General features: G+C 41.3%; 1 protein-coding gene across 9 annotated transcripts in view; it reads right to left on the minus strand.

Moving 5' to 3' along the window:
• MYO9B (myosin IXB) overlaps nucleotides 1-11,171 on the minus strand; it is an 86,019-nt gene extending 74,848 nt beyond the window's left edge. For all 9 annotated transcript variants that reach the window (XM_087702047.1, XM_087702053.1, XM_087702028.1 and 6 more), the window contains exon 1: nucleotides 11,032-11,171. The gene's annotated coding sequence lies outside the window, so the exon portion shown is untranslated. The remainder of the gene's footprint in view (nucleotides 1-11,031) is intronic.
• Between the last annotated feature and the right edge of the window lie 2,445 nt (nucleotides 11,172-13,616).

Below are 13,616 nucleotides of genomic sequence, written 5' to 3' on the forward strand. Positions count from 1 at the left end.
AATGACGTATCATCTCAGTAATTCGCAAGTGGGAAGCCATTCTTTCCTCAAACTGCAATAAGGGGACATAAGCATATTCTACCTATGGATTCTTCTTGCTAGCTTCCTGGAGATATTTGGCTAATCACTAACCTGCGGGCAGGCTCAGAAGTAAATTAATACTGTCTCAACAGTTAAAAATCTACAAATCCACAGTACACTGAGTAAGACAGTGCCAAATCAAAGAAGAGCAGGCTTCTTATATCTTGAAGTGAAATAATTTGAGTCTTTCTTCAGCAAGCACTTAATCTCTCGGAATGACCCAGAGGTCTTTTTCAAAAGGCAACTGGACTTTCTTGTTTTCTTTTTCCTTGAAAACATTTCAGTTCTCATCCAAGAAACTTTTCCAATTCTGACCCATGACCCATATGATTGAGAATCTCCACGGACCTCTCTGTATGACTTACTTCAGATATATGTTACAGTACAGAGGAATTTTAGCAATTGTCAAATTTGAGGAAACCGCCTACTATATAATCCACAGAATATAGGTTTTTTTTTAAAAAGAAATCTATAGGAACTGAAAGTTTCCCACAGGATGCAGCAACAACTTTTTAAAATGTACTATCATGTAATAACTGGTTTACAGATAAATACACAGTTGACATGACTGCTGTATTCTATGTTCCGGACCTCTTACTTTCAGTTTATCAGAAAGGGGTAACATAAAGGGGTGACACTTGACATAAAGAGAAATGCAGAAAAATTGATAACTAAGGCTACTATACAAGAGAACATTAGTAGGCAGCAAGTTTTTAACCAAGGATTTTTAGTTTTTTCCTCTAAAGAACAGGGGGAAAATAAAAAAGAAACAGTAAGATAACTTGCACACCTCATACAATAGCAGAGTTGGAAGGGACCTTGGAGGTCTTCTAATCCAACCCACTGCCTAGGCAGGAAACCCTATACCGTTTCAGACAGACGGCTATCCAACATCTTCTTAAAGACTTGCGGGGTTGGGGCATTCACAACTTCTGGACCCCTTCCAGTCAGGCTTCAGGCCTGGTTACAGCACAGAAACCGCTTTGGTCGCATTGATGGATGATCTCTGGAGAGCCAGAGATGAAGGACATTCCTCCATCCTGGTCCTCCTTGACCTCTCAGTGGCTTTCGATACCATCGACCATGGTATCCTTCTGCGACGACTGCGGGAGGTGGGAGTGGGAGGCACCGTGCTACGGTGGTTCTCCTCCTACCTCTCGGACAGGTCACAGTCGGTGTTAGTGGGGGGGCAGAGATCGTCCCCTAGGCCCCTAAATTATGGGGTGCCTCAGGGCTCGGTCTTATCCCCCCTACTATTCAACATCTACATGAAACCGCTGGGAGAGATCATCCGCAGGCAGGGGATTAGATACCATCAATATGCGGACGATACTCAATTGTATCTGTCCGCCCTGTGCCAACTCAATGAAGCGGCAGACGTGATGAGCCGGGGTCTTGAGGCCGTTATGGACTGGATGAGGGTTAACAAGCTTGTGCTCAACCCAGAAAAGACCGAGTGGCTGTTGTGTTTTCCTCCCAAAGATTTGGCTAATATTCCACCACTCAGGCTGGGGGGTCAAATTTTATACCCCTCAGAGAGGGTTCGCAACTTGGGAGTCCTCCTGGATCCACAGCTGTCATTTGACCACCACTTAACGGCTGTGACCAGGGGGGCATTCGCCCAGGTTCGCCTGGTGCGCCAGTTGCGACCCTACCTGAATCGGGAGGCTCTCACAACAGTCACTCGGGCCCTTGTGACCTCTAGGCTGGAATACTGCAATGTGCTCTACATGGGGCTGCCCTTGAGGAGCATCCGGCGACTTCAGCTAGTGCAGAACGCAGCCGCGCGAGTGATTGCGGGTGCACCCCGATTCACCCGCATAACACCTATCCTCCGCGAGCTGCGCTGGCTACCTGTCGATCTCCGGATGCGCTTCAAGGTGCTATTAATCACCCATAAAGCCCTACATGGCAGTGGATCTGGATACTTGAGAGACCGCCTTCTGCCAATCACATCCCTGCGACCGATAAGATCCCATAGATTAGGCCTCCTCCGTATCCCATCGGCCAGCCAGTGTCGGCTGGCAACTACAAGGAGGAGGGCCTTCTCAGCAGTTGCCCCGACCCTTTGGAACGAGCTCCCCGTGGAGATTCGTACCCTCTCCACCGTCCAAGCCTTCCGCATAGCCTTGAAGAACTGGCTCGCCCGTCAGGCCTGGGGATAAGGATAGTTACCCCTCCCGAATGATGAATGTATGTTGCTTACTATTTTATTATATGTTTCTATCTTATGTCTGTATTCCCCCTTCCCGGTTTTGTGTGAGCCGCCCTGAGTCCCCTCAGGGAAAAGGGCGGCCTACAAATACTAATAAAATTCTAATAAAAATTCTAAATTCTAATTCTGGAGGCAAGCTGTTCCACTGATTAATTGTTGTAACTGTCTGGAAATGTCTCCTCAGTTGTAAGTCGCTTCTCTCCTTGATTAGTTTCCACCCATTGCTTCTTGTTCTACCCCAGGTGCCTTGGAAAATAGTTTGACTCCCTCTTCTTTGTGGCAACCCCTGAGATATTGGAACACTGCTATCATGTCTCCCCTAGTCCTTCTTTCTATTAAACTAGACATACCCAGTTCCTGCAACCGTTCTTCATATGTTTTAGTCTCCAGTACCCTAATCATCTTTGTTGCTCTTCTCTGCATTCTTTCTAGAGTGTCCACATCTTTTCTACATTGTGGTGTACATTTGAACAGACTCAATAAAGGCAATGCCTTATCTTTATCAGTGTCGACTGTCAACCCCCCCAGGGGAGGGCCTTCTCTGTGGCTGCTCCGGCCCTCTGGAACAATCTCCCCGTGGAGATTCGGACCCTCACCACCCTTCAGGCTTTCCGCAAAACCTGGCTGTTCCGGCAGGCCTGGGGCAGATGAGTTTCCAGCCCCACTTGAATTGTTGCGGCTGTTGATGAGTTTTTTAATCTGTTTTTTGTATTTTGTTTTGTCTTGTCTGTTTGCTTTGTATTGCCCCTTCCCTATTTGGTTTGTTAGCCGCCCTGAGTCCCCTCGGGAATAGGGCTGCATACAAGTTTAATAAACTAACTAACTAACTAACTTATAATAGAATTTTAATTCAGCAGATTGAATTCATTTCACTTCCAATCTCATAAAACAGTTTTAGTTGTAAAACATCCCGCTTTCTAAGAGAAAATTACTTTGCCTACATACGAAGTAATGGTTATTATTCTGAGCATGGCTATGAAACTGGACCGAGATCCAAATAGTGCTATCTACACTGCAAATTAGGACTATTAAAAAACATAACAGAAGGTAAAAAATGTTTGGATAGGGGAGGCAAACTAACTCAGAAAGCCTCCCTAAATACTGGTTATCCCTATCCCAAGGGTTGAACGATCTGGAGAAAACTGATGGAGGAACAACTGCATAAGAGATAAAAAGGGAATGACTCCTTAAATACGTTACAAAAATGAGTAAGATAAAAATAGCATGTAAGAAAAGTGTTTATTCTGTATCTGAAAAGAATGAAAACGACTGATACAAAGATATGCTAACACAAATTAATTCCACTAATATTATAAGCAGGATTTGCACCAAAGGTTATTCAAATACTTTTTTCACAAAAACACACTTCTGTGCTCTAAGCTGTTTAGTATATGGTATATATATGAAACTATTAGGAAAGGTTATCTAGAGTTTTGAAGTGTAGTACTTTCAGGATGCTGACAACATCTAACCATAGGTGTGAATAGCAAGCCGCTATGAACTCCAAATAAAAACTCACATATTATATAAATGATGTAGTTATGATTGCCTCATAGAGACTCTAGAAACTCATGACACACACTGTATGTAACTTACAATATCTGCATGATGATGTTGGAACATGCATGTTATAATTTGTCCTCATCCCACCCATTTTTCTATTAATGCCTACATACCTAACCCTATCTTTTCTTGATATCAGAATTTTAAATCCTGATGTGATTGGGGCCAAAAATAAATGTAATCTAGTCAAAGAAAATATAGTTTTTACTGAGTTCAAAGGGAAATCAAGGAAGAGATTAAATTGCCTGAGTATGGTTATTTTTCCTTTTGATTACAGATAATCCTTGATTTACAACCGTAATGGAGCCTGCCCATTACTGTCTTAAATTGTAATTACCATAAAGTGAGTCACTTGAGTGGACCCATTTTTATTATTGTTTTTGTGGTGGCCATTAAACAAAACCATTATTTGGTAAGAGGTTCTTTTTGCTCAAAAACTTAAAGTAAATGCCCTTTTATGCCAAAATGTTGTAAATCAGAGTCATGTGACCATGAAATGTTGGAAATGGCCATAAATAGAGAAGGCCAGTCATAGGAACTGGCTCATAAGTACCTTTGAGGATCCATTGCAACTATGGATGGTATCTGAGTGACCAATCTGTACTCAAATTCACTGTTCAAGTATATTCCTGAACTGGGATGTCCATATTTCTTTGCGATCAGAAGGGCTTTTGTAAAAATAAAAGGAATATTCCAGCTGCATTTTTTTTCTTAAAAACTCCAGATGTAACCACGGTAACACGTTTCAATTACCTTGAAACTGTATTACTGGATTATTGTAGGATATCCTGTAGGGCTGTCTTGTTGTGACCAATTATATGATACATCAAATTTCCTTGTTTTAAAGCTTCATTAGCAACTTATCACTAATTAGGAATAATTTGACTTGCACATTGTTTAATACCAGTATATTGCATTCTCCTTTACAAATCTGACCAGAATCTTTGGAAGATACCCATTTCACTGCCTCACCATTATGGAGACATATTTTATAAGAGCATAAAGCAATCTTTCAAGTGAGTACTTGGAAGCTCTCAAATTTCTTGCCAAGATCAGATTCCTTTTTTCTCCATTATCCTGGTACTGAGAGAGAACATGTTTCCAAGCAGGCCATCCAAACAGAAGCTACACTTGGGTGATATATCTGTTTTACTACAATCTTAATTAAAATTTAACTTTATGTGTAAACACACATTTTATTTTTGAATAGCCACTTTCAGAAACAGTTTTGGCAGAAAGTCATTATATTAAGTATTTATATCACAACTGAAATATATGTAATCTAAATAGTATTACTCTCACTTGTCAGATTAACTAGTCTCTCATCCTGATGTTAGATAGCAGAGTCCCTCTATACCTGAGGTTAAGGTTATATCAGAAGTGCAACTACAGGGAAGTATATTGACACAATAGAAAGAAGAACACAACTACATTAAGAACCCTATTATAAATTCATTTACCAAACTGGCAACTGAAAAGAGAAATCAAAACAAAAAAGGCTTTGTGTTTCCTGGCTGTAAGCTTTGCCAGAATGAACTGGCTGTAGCATGACTGCTAAACAGATCTATTTAAGGAAAAATTAAGAATTAAGCAAGCTGTCTATGCATATTCAAAGGGAAACGTCAGTTTTCAAGGCAGAAAAAGTCATTCCTTATTTCCTAGGGAATACATGACACATGGAAGATTACTTCTCCTTTTAGTTAACCCATGCTGCTACCTCAAAGGAAAGCTGTGGAATCTCTCTTTCAGATGAAACAGGCTGAATATGTATGTGGGATAAGAATAAATGTGACAATTCCAAACATTCTTCTTCCAAAGGCAAACTATAAACTTATAAGAGAAAAAAGAAGAAATAAGTCTGCAGTATATTTTTATTGATTTCTTCCCATTTTAAAGATTAAAATACAATGCCAGATCAGTTCCTGTGCGGGCTCATGTTGTAACCTCTTTCAGTTAGCTGATGTACAATTTATAAAGAAGAGAATCCTTAACTTGTATATCTTATGGCTACAACAAAACATGGTAGGGCATATCCCCCCAGTTTGTCCAAAGCAGTGGTTTGGTCTACATAAACCCATAATTTTAAACTGCATGCTTAACTAGTGATTCATGCCAATGCTAAAATGGGAAAGCTAACATTATAACAAAGTAGCGCAGGAAGGAAGAAAAAGAAAAGGCAGTGTGGCCATTTCAAGAATCCTTCATTTTTATATAGGCATTTTAGCATATATTTATATAGTACCTTAATATACGTTCAATTCTTAGCAGAAATTGAAGATTTCTGCAGATTACAGTTAACAATTTATTTATTAAATTTGTGTGCCGCCCATCTCACTGTAAGATGACTCTGGCGGCTTAAAATATCATACAATGAGGGGGGGAGAGGGATGGTGGGTGGGTGGATAGAAAATTGTAAGAGAAAAAAGATAATTATTAAAAAACTGACCAAGATTCAGAAAAATTATAGAGAGGCTGGGATAGTTCTTATATGAAAAATGTTGGAAGATATAGCTTTTCATTACTACAAGAGGTACAGAAAGAGAAGACTTGACAGAAGAATACAAAATAATTATAATATGAATAATGTTTTCCTTATTGCTTATGATAATAAAGGCTATTCAGTCAAACTGAATAGCAGAAGAATCAGGGCAGGTAAAATACTTGATCACAGCTATCTTGCGTGATGATTACACAAAGATAAAAGTTCTCCTTGCACATATGCACTAGTTATTCCTGACTCTAGGGGGCGGTGCTCATCTCCGTTTCAAAGCCGAAGAGCCAGTGCTGTCCAAAGTCATCACCGTGGTCATGTGGCTGGCATGACTAAACACCGAAGGCACATGGAACACTGTTACCTTCCCACCAAAGGTGGTTCCTATTTTTCTACTTGCATTTTTACATGCTTTCGAACTGCTAGGTTGACAGAAGCTGGGACAAGTAACGGGAGCTCACGCCATTACGCGGCGCTAGGGATTCGAATTGCCAAACTGCTGACCTTTCTGTTTGACAACCTCAGTGTCTTAGCCACTGAGCCACCGTGTCCCTACATTATGATGATTACAAGAGCCCTATTAAATCCTTCCCCAGCCATGCTTCATTTCACCACTGAGGGGAAGTCAGAAATAAACACCGAGCATCTGTTTGCTTCATCAATGCCAAGGACATCATGTTGTATATACATGGATACAGAAAGGCATCCTAGGTTTATTATCCTAGACCAGTAGCCTGGCTGGGGAATTCTGGGAGTTGAAATCTACCCAACTTAAAAACTGACAAGGTTGAGAAACATTGTCCTAGACACAACAGCTGCCCAGGTTAAGTTGAAATATACATATACAGTTTCTATATGTCTCACTAAAAATGTCATCCTTTGACAGAACTGAACTAAGCAAACTAATCCTTTCCTCTTTTAATTTGGAACCTAAATAGATGATTTAGGACTGTTATTAAGCAGCTGATCTTCCTTTGTAACAGGCTAAATAAAACTTTCTCTCTTCTCAATCCTTCCATGGACTACATGAAAAACTTTCTCACTTCATTCCTTTCAGTCTACCACTACAGGAAAAACTGCCAGATTGGTTGAGAGTTCAATCCTAGAGGCAGTTTTGAACAGATATCCAAAAGTAACAGTTTATAAAGGAATAATTCCAAAAGCAATCTGCATCCTAAAACTGAAGCATTGCATTCTCTTAAATATACATCCAACAATAAGCACAAACCTTTACCATCTATCAATATTCAATTACAACTTATAAAAAAGGATAGTCATGAAGTGCATAAACATCCAAGTTGAAAGATTTATTCATACGTCTGATTATTCAGTTAGTCTCATTTATGAATCATTCTTTATCAGAAAGCTAAGCCTTCATAAAGTTTCACCCAAACAGACATTATCCTTTACATTTTTTTATCAGGTAGAATTTAATTCTCTTTATTTCTTTCAGCTAGGCAATTTCTTTTAGGTTGCATGGAATGAGCTGAACAAAACCCAGGAATCTGACCACCATATCTTACAGCTCAGGAATCCAACATGGTGCAGATGTTAATTTGGGGGCTGATTTGCTTGACACAGAAAACGAACTGAGTCAATCTCTGGGGGAAAATGATCTCTTTGTTTAGTCAGCCAGTCATCCTCGAGACTCAGTGTAAAACGCATGGCTCAATTTGGAACAGAGAGGAAGTTATCAAGAACATCTGCCGACAAGCAATGCTGGGCGGCAGGCAGATTACTTTAGGAGTAGGAAATAAAGGACCCCAAATAAGAAGTTGAGAGGCCTACTTCAAGTTCTTCTATCTGCAGACAAAATAGTTTCTGAAATTCAAAACCAAAAGAAAAAAAAAAAGAAGAACTTGGTGAAACCAGGAAGGTGGTTAAACAGGAGACAAGATTCAGAAGACTTTCTTTTTAAAAAGTGCATATAAGATGATCACTCACTTCTGGCCGGAACATATATAGCTCCTATGTTGACTTTTTCCTGACACACATAAAAGCAAAGGTGCACTTTTCATTGCTTAATGGGTCATCATATATTTGCCCTCAAACTAGTACTGATCAAATAATATTCATTTTACCTACAAGCCAACTCTGTATTAGAATACAGAAACTAATTGGATCTGGGGGAATAATACATAATTTAAACTCAATTCTGATCATGTTAGTCTAAATTTCATGTAACTATCTTCATTGTTGCCCTGAGGACAGAGGCATTTATCATGGATTTCACTGTCAATCACTTTAATCAGACAGAATGTCCTTAAAATGTTGCCTTATTTTTCAATAAAGGAAATTTAAATACTTGGCTGATTCATTTTAGAACCTTAATAGGTTGTATGAATAAAAAAACAATAATTAGCTGCAAAGATGAAAACTCAACAGCTGTCCAAACCGCATGGGTGTGAACATTCAATACTTCATGAAATCTTGTGATGTAATCTTGGAACATGTAACTTCACAACAGCTTCAGTCCCAGTTTGTGTTTTAAACAGTCAGATGAATTTCAAACACAAAGAACAGAAACAACCAGTTCTAAAAAGGTGTGTTAATTAGTTTTTTGACATCTACTAGAAAATTAGACACAACTACTGTAAGTTTCCTGCTGCCACTATAACTAATCTCCAGACATGCCAAACTCCCAAATGGGTTGTCTTATTAGTAATGTGTCTGCTAAGCAAGCTGATGTAAGGAGTCCTAATTGAAAATGCTCTTCAAAAAGATGAGTATGTCAAGCACAATTTGGGGCTAGTGGGCAAAAGAGCTCAACCACTAACCCGTAGTCTTAATTGTAGGGAAGCAAGCAGAAAAAGGGGTGGGGCACATTTCTCAGTTAAGTAACTACCATGAAATTATAGAAACTAGTTCCCTTTGGCATTAACAGTTCTACCCAGTTAAAATGAACACACGGACTTAAAAAAAAGTATTTAACAGTGCATCAAATAAAGACTATCCACTCAACTAAAAAACAAATTTAAACTTTAAATATAGAACTCTTCATTCTTCTGTTCTTTCCACTGTGTGGTCACCCAATAACCTATTAGATGGAAGGCTAGATAACGATGGAGATATCAACTCTCAATTTTCTTTCCCCATCTAAAACAGGATCATCAAGGCTCACTTCACAGGCTCCTTTTTCAAATTACTGAGAAAATATTTTAAATGCTCCTCATTCTTGAAAAGAGTAGCAATATGTACAACATAAACAACCTATTCTACAGTCCACAGATCAAACACAGCTTCCTGACCCATGTATTTTCTTGCCCTAAGATTTAGTACATGCTCATTGTGACCTCTGTAACTTACTGTCAACTCTCTTTCCATTTATATTTACTTGTAGGGCTCAGAAAAATTCTCTCCTGATCCTACATGTACACACAATCAATAAATTTCTGAGCTCCTCCTTCAACTGCATCCTTCCTCACTTCCACCTAAATTTCAACTAACTACTCAGGAAAGCAAAGTCATTTCTTTAATATACCTGCAAGAACATATGAAATTTCACAACTTTTCAAACTTCAAATACTTTTAATGTTTTCCCTGACTTCAAGATACTCCAAGAAAAAGTCATTATGCTCAAGCCACTTCTAAGCAATCCCATCCTTCAAGAACCCTTTCATCCACAATCCCACCTACTAACTAATCAATCAACTCTGCATTTCAAACATGCATCATCACACCTTCACTGTTTCTGTGCCCTTACCATGGAAAAACAAAAACCCTCATCTACTTCAACTTCAGGGGTGTACTAAAAACAGCCTTCTCCTTTCCACTTCAACTTTTTATTAACCTCTCCCAATGTCAGAGAAAAGGCCACCTCCAGAACTCAAAGAATCTCTGCTTTCCATCTATGATGCATCTGTGATAGGAAGACCTTTCTTTAGAGCAGGGGGTCCCCAAACGTGGCAACTTTAAGACTTGTGGACTTCAACTCCCAGAATTATCCAGCCAGCATAGTTGCCAGGTTTGAAGACCTCTGCTTTAGAGTCTGGTCTCAGGATCGCTCTTTTGAACCTCAATTCTCCCCCCACCCCCGGGGCAATTTCTCTCTTTCTGCTGCTCCCTCTTGTAAGACACACTGCGCCACAAACTATGCAAGTCCTGTACACTTCAGCCTACCATATTGTGCAAAAAAAAAAAAAAAAATCACAAGTCGATGTGGTTAGTTGAATGGCTCGGGTTATAAAGGAAACACAGGAAATTGTGTTCACTAGATAAAATAATGGGTTAAAATGAACTCTGGCTCAGAGTGGCCGGCCAACGGGTCAGACCTTTTTACCCGCGCGCATCACCGAAGTGCCGAATCTTCCCTTCGGCCAAACCAAACGCCTGGTCCGAATTCACACGTTTGGAGGGTTCAGGTGTCTTGTGAGAAGGCTGGAACTCGGGTTACCTTCCAATCAACGCGATCTCGAAGCTCTCTCGTTGCAGGGTTCCAGACCGGCTCCGTGCCATCTCCCTACCGTTGAGCTCCCAATCTCCGCATAGAGGCTCCCCCACCCCCCACGCCCATTTTGGGAGAGCTCCGGTGCCTCCCTGTCACAGCGAACACCCCTCCCTCCGTCCCTCCCCCGCCTTTCCCCCCAACTGCCCCGCTACCTCCTCCCTCCCGCCCACCCCCTCACCGCCCCCACCCCAGCGGCCGGACCCGGACTCTTTCCCCCCCACCCTTCAGCCTTACCTGGACCAGGACGCGGGCAAAGGCAGGCCGCCGCTCCAATTGTCGACTCCCTCGTCCTGAGCCAAAACCAGCCTAGGCGACGGAGCCGCCTCCGCCTCCTCTCTCCCGCCCGCCCGCCTGCCTGCCTGACCGCAAGCTGAGGCGGCGCGAGGCACTTCCGGGTTTTGGGGTGTGTGGGGGGGAGAAGAGGAGAGAGAGAAAATCCCCTCCGGCGCACGCGCGCCCAGCAATCTTGGGGGGGAGGGGAGGAGGGACGGGGGTGGGGGAGAAAGGAAGAGGCGAAGAACTGGGAGCCGAAGAGCGCAAGCGCCCTCTTGCCTAAAGCGGGCCGAGGCGGGTGTGTGCTTCGCGTGGCGCTTTCAGTCAGTCCGTTGGTGCTGGCCTCCAGGTTCCCCAGGAAAGGCTCTGAGGGAGTCCCAGAGATACCTTTTTTTTCAAGAGGCAACTGGACTTTGTTTTTTCTCTGAAGACGTTTCACTTCTCATCCACACCTAGAGCAGTGTTTCTCAACCTTGGCAACTTGAAGATGTCCGGACTTCAACTCCCAGAATTCCCCAGCCAGCATTCGCTGGCTGGGGAATTCTGGGAATTGAAGTCCGGACATCTTCAAGTTGCCAAGGTTGAGAAACACTGACCTAGAGGACTGTATCCAGTTTTGGTCATCACACTGTAAAAAAGATGTTGAGACTCTAGGAAAAAGGGCAGAGGAAAGCAACCAGGATGATTAGGGGAGTGGAGACTAAAACATATGAAGATGTTTTACAGGAACTGGGCATGGCTAGTCTAGTGAAGAGAAGGTCCAGGGGAGACAGGATAGCAATCTTCCAATATTTGAGGGGCTGCCAGAGAGAGGAGGGGGGTCAAGCTATTTTCCAAAGCACTGAAGACCAGGCAAGGAATAATGGATGGAAACGGACCAAGGAGAGATTCAACCTAGAAACAAGGAGGAACTTTCCGACAGTGAGAACAATCAACCAATGGAACAGAAGTTGCCCTCAGAAGTTGTGGGAGCTTCATCATTTGAGATTGGACTGCCATTTGTTTGAAATGGTGGAGGGTCTCCTCCTTGAGCAGGATTAGATGACCTATAGGGTCCCTTCCAACTCTGTCATCCAAGAAACTTCTTCGCTTTGATGAGAAGTTTCTTCAGCTCCGATTCCCCACCATCCAATCAGAACTGAAGAAGCTTCGTGGATAGGAAGTGAAACGTCTTCAAAAGAAAAAGCAGAAAGTCCAGTTGCCTCTTGAAAAAGCACCTTTGGGACAACCATGACCTGGATGACTGTGGATCTCCATAGGCTGTGAGGGAGATTGGGGTGAAATCCTGAAGGGCCGGTGTTCATCAAGCTTTATTGTTGTGCAGCTCCTAAATTGTATCAGACTCTTCGTAACCCTTTGGAGCCAGCCCCCCCCACCCCCCAATCTACCTGTTTGCCCAAATTCACATTCATTGCGTTGGTGACACTAACCATGTCATCCTCTGCCTTTCCCTTCTCCTTTTGCCTTCATTCTTTCTCAACATCAGGGTCTTTTCCAATGAATGCTCTCTTCCAGTTTCAGTTGATTGAACTACATGCATCAATGCAGGTAGTCCTCGAGTCATGACAATTGAGCCCAAAATTTATGTTGCTATGTGAAACGTTTGTTAAACAAGTTTGCCCCCATTTTACAACTTTTCTTGCCATGGTTATTAAGTGAATTGCTGCATTTGTTAAGTTTGTGGTGGTGGTGGTGATGAAGTGGATCTGGATTCCCCATTGATTTACTTGTCAGAAGTTGAAAAAGGGCATTGCATGACACCCAGGACATTGCAAGCGTCATAAATATGAATATGAACCACTTGCCAAGCATCTGAATTTTGATCATGTTTCAGTGCTGTTGTAACTGTGAACAGTTACTAAATGAACTGTTGTAAATCAAGGACTATCTGTATTTTGATTTGGGAGAATCAGTTTCGGATTATAACCTACACTCCTAATCTTTAGCTACCAAGACAAGGAGAGAGTATTGTAACAGTTGTTTGGCTTTGGGATACTGAGGTTCAACTGCTTGTTTACCTATGGAGATTACAGGATGACTTTGGCCAGTCATGCTGGCAGCTATTACCTTAGACTGCCTGATTTTAACTCTAAAAAGAGATAATCCATAGAAACCACTTTGAACTCCCAGATAAAATGTAGAATAAATGCAATTAACATTAACATTTGAAAACATACTATTGTTCTCCAACAAACATATAAATTGAAATCCTTTCAATTGACTGAGCAATAGTTCTGTAAGATTCTGAAAATTAACCATAAAACCATTGTTGATTCTCTTATTTTACCCTTACTTTAGATATTGTGATTTTTTTTTCTGTATGGCCCAAAACAGAAAATGTAGCTTCTTTTTTTCTGTTAAGCATACTGTAATTTCATATATACATGTGTTTTGTCATAATTCAGGGGATAGGCTAAATAGAGGGACTAGAGTAGTAGAGTTCAGTCTACATGCCAATTCCATAGCAATAACACAGTGTGTGTAAACTATCATACAAAATTCTCAATTTCAGAGGCTAACAAAAAAATGCCTATGATCATCAACAT

This window comes from Thamnophis sirtalis, unplaced genomic scaffold (assembly GCF_051295495.1).
Source record: "Thamnophis sirtalis isolate CommonGarterSnake01/CBP01778 unplaced genomic scaffold, rThaSir2_p1.2 scaffold_1, whole genome shotgun sequence".
Classification (NCBI taxonomy): Eukaryota; Metazoa; Chordata; class Lepidosauria; order Squamata; family Natricidae; genus Thamnophis; species Thamnophis sirtalis.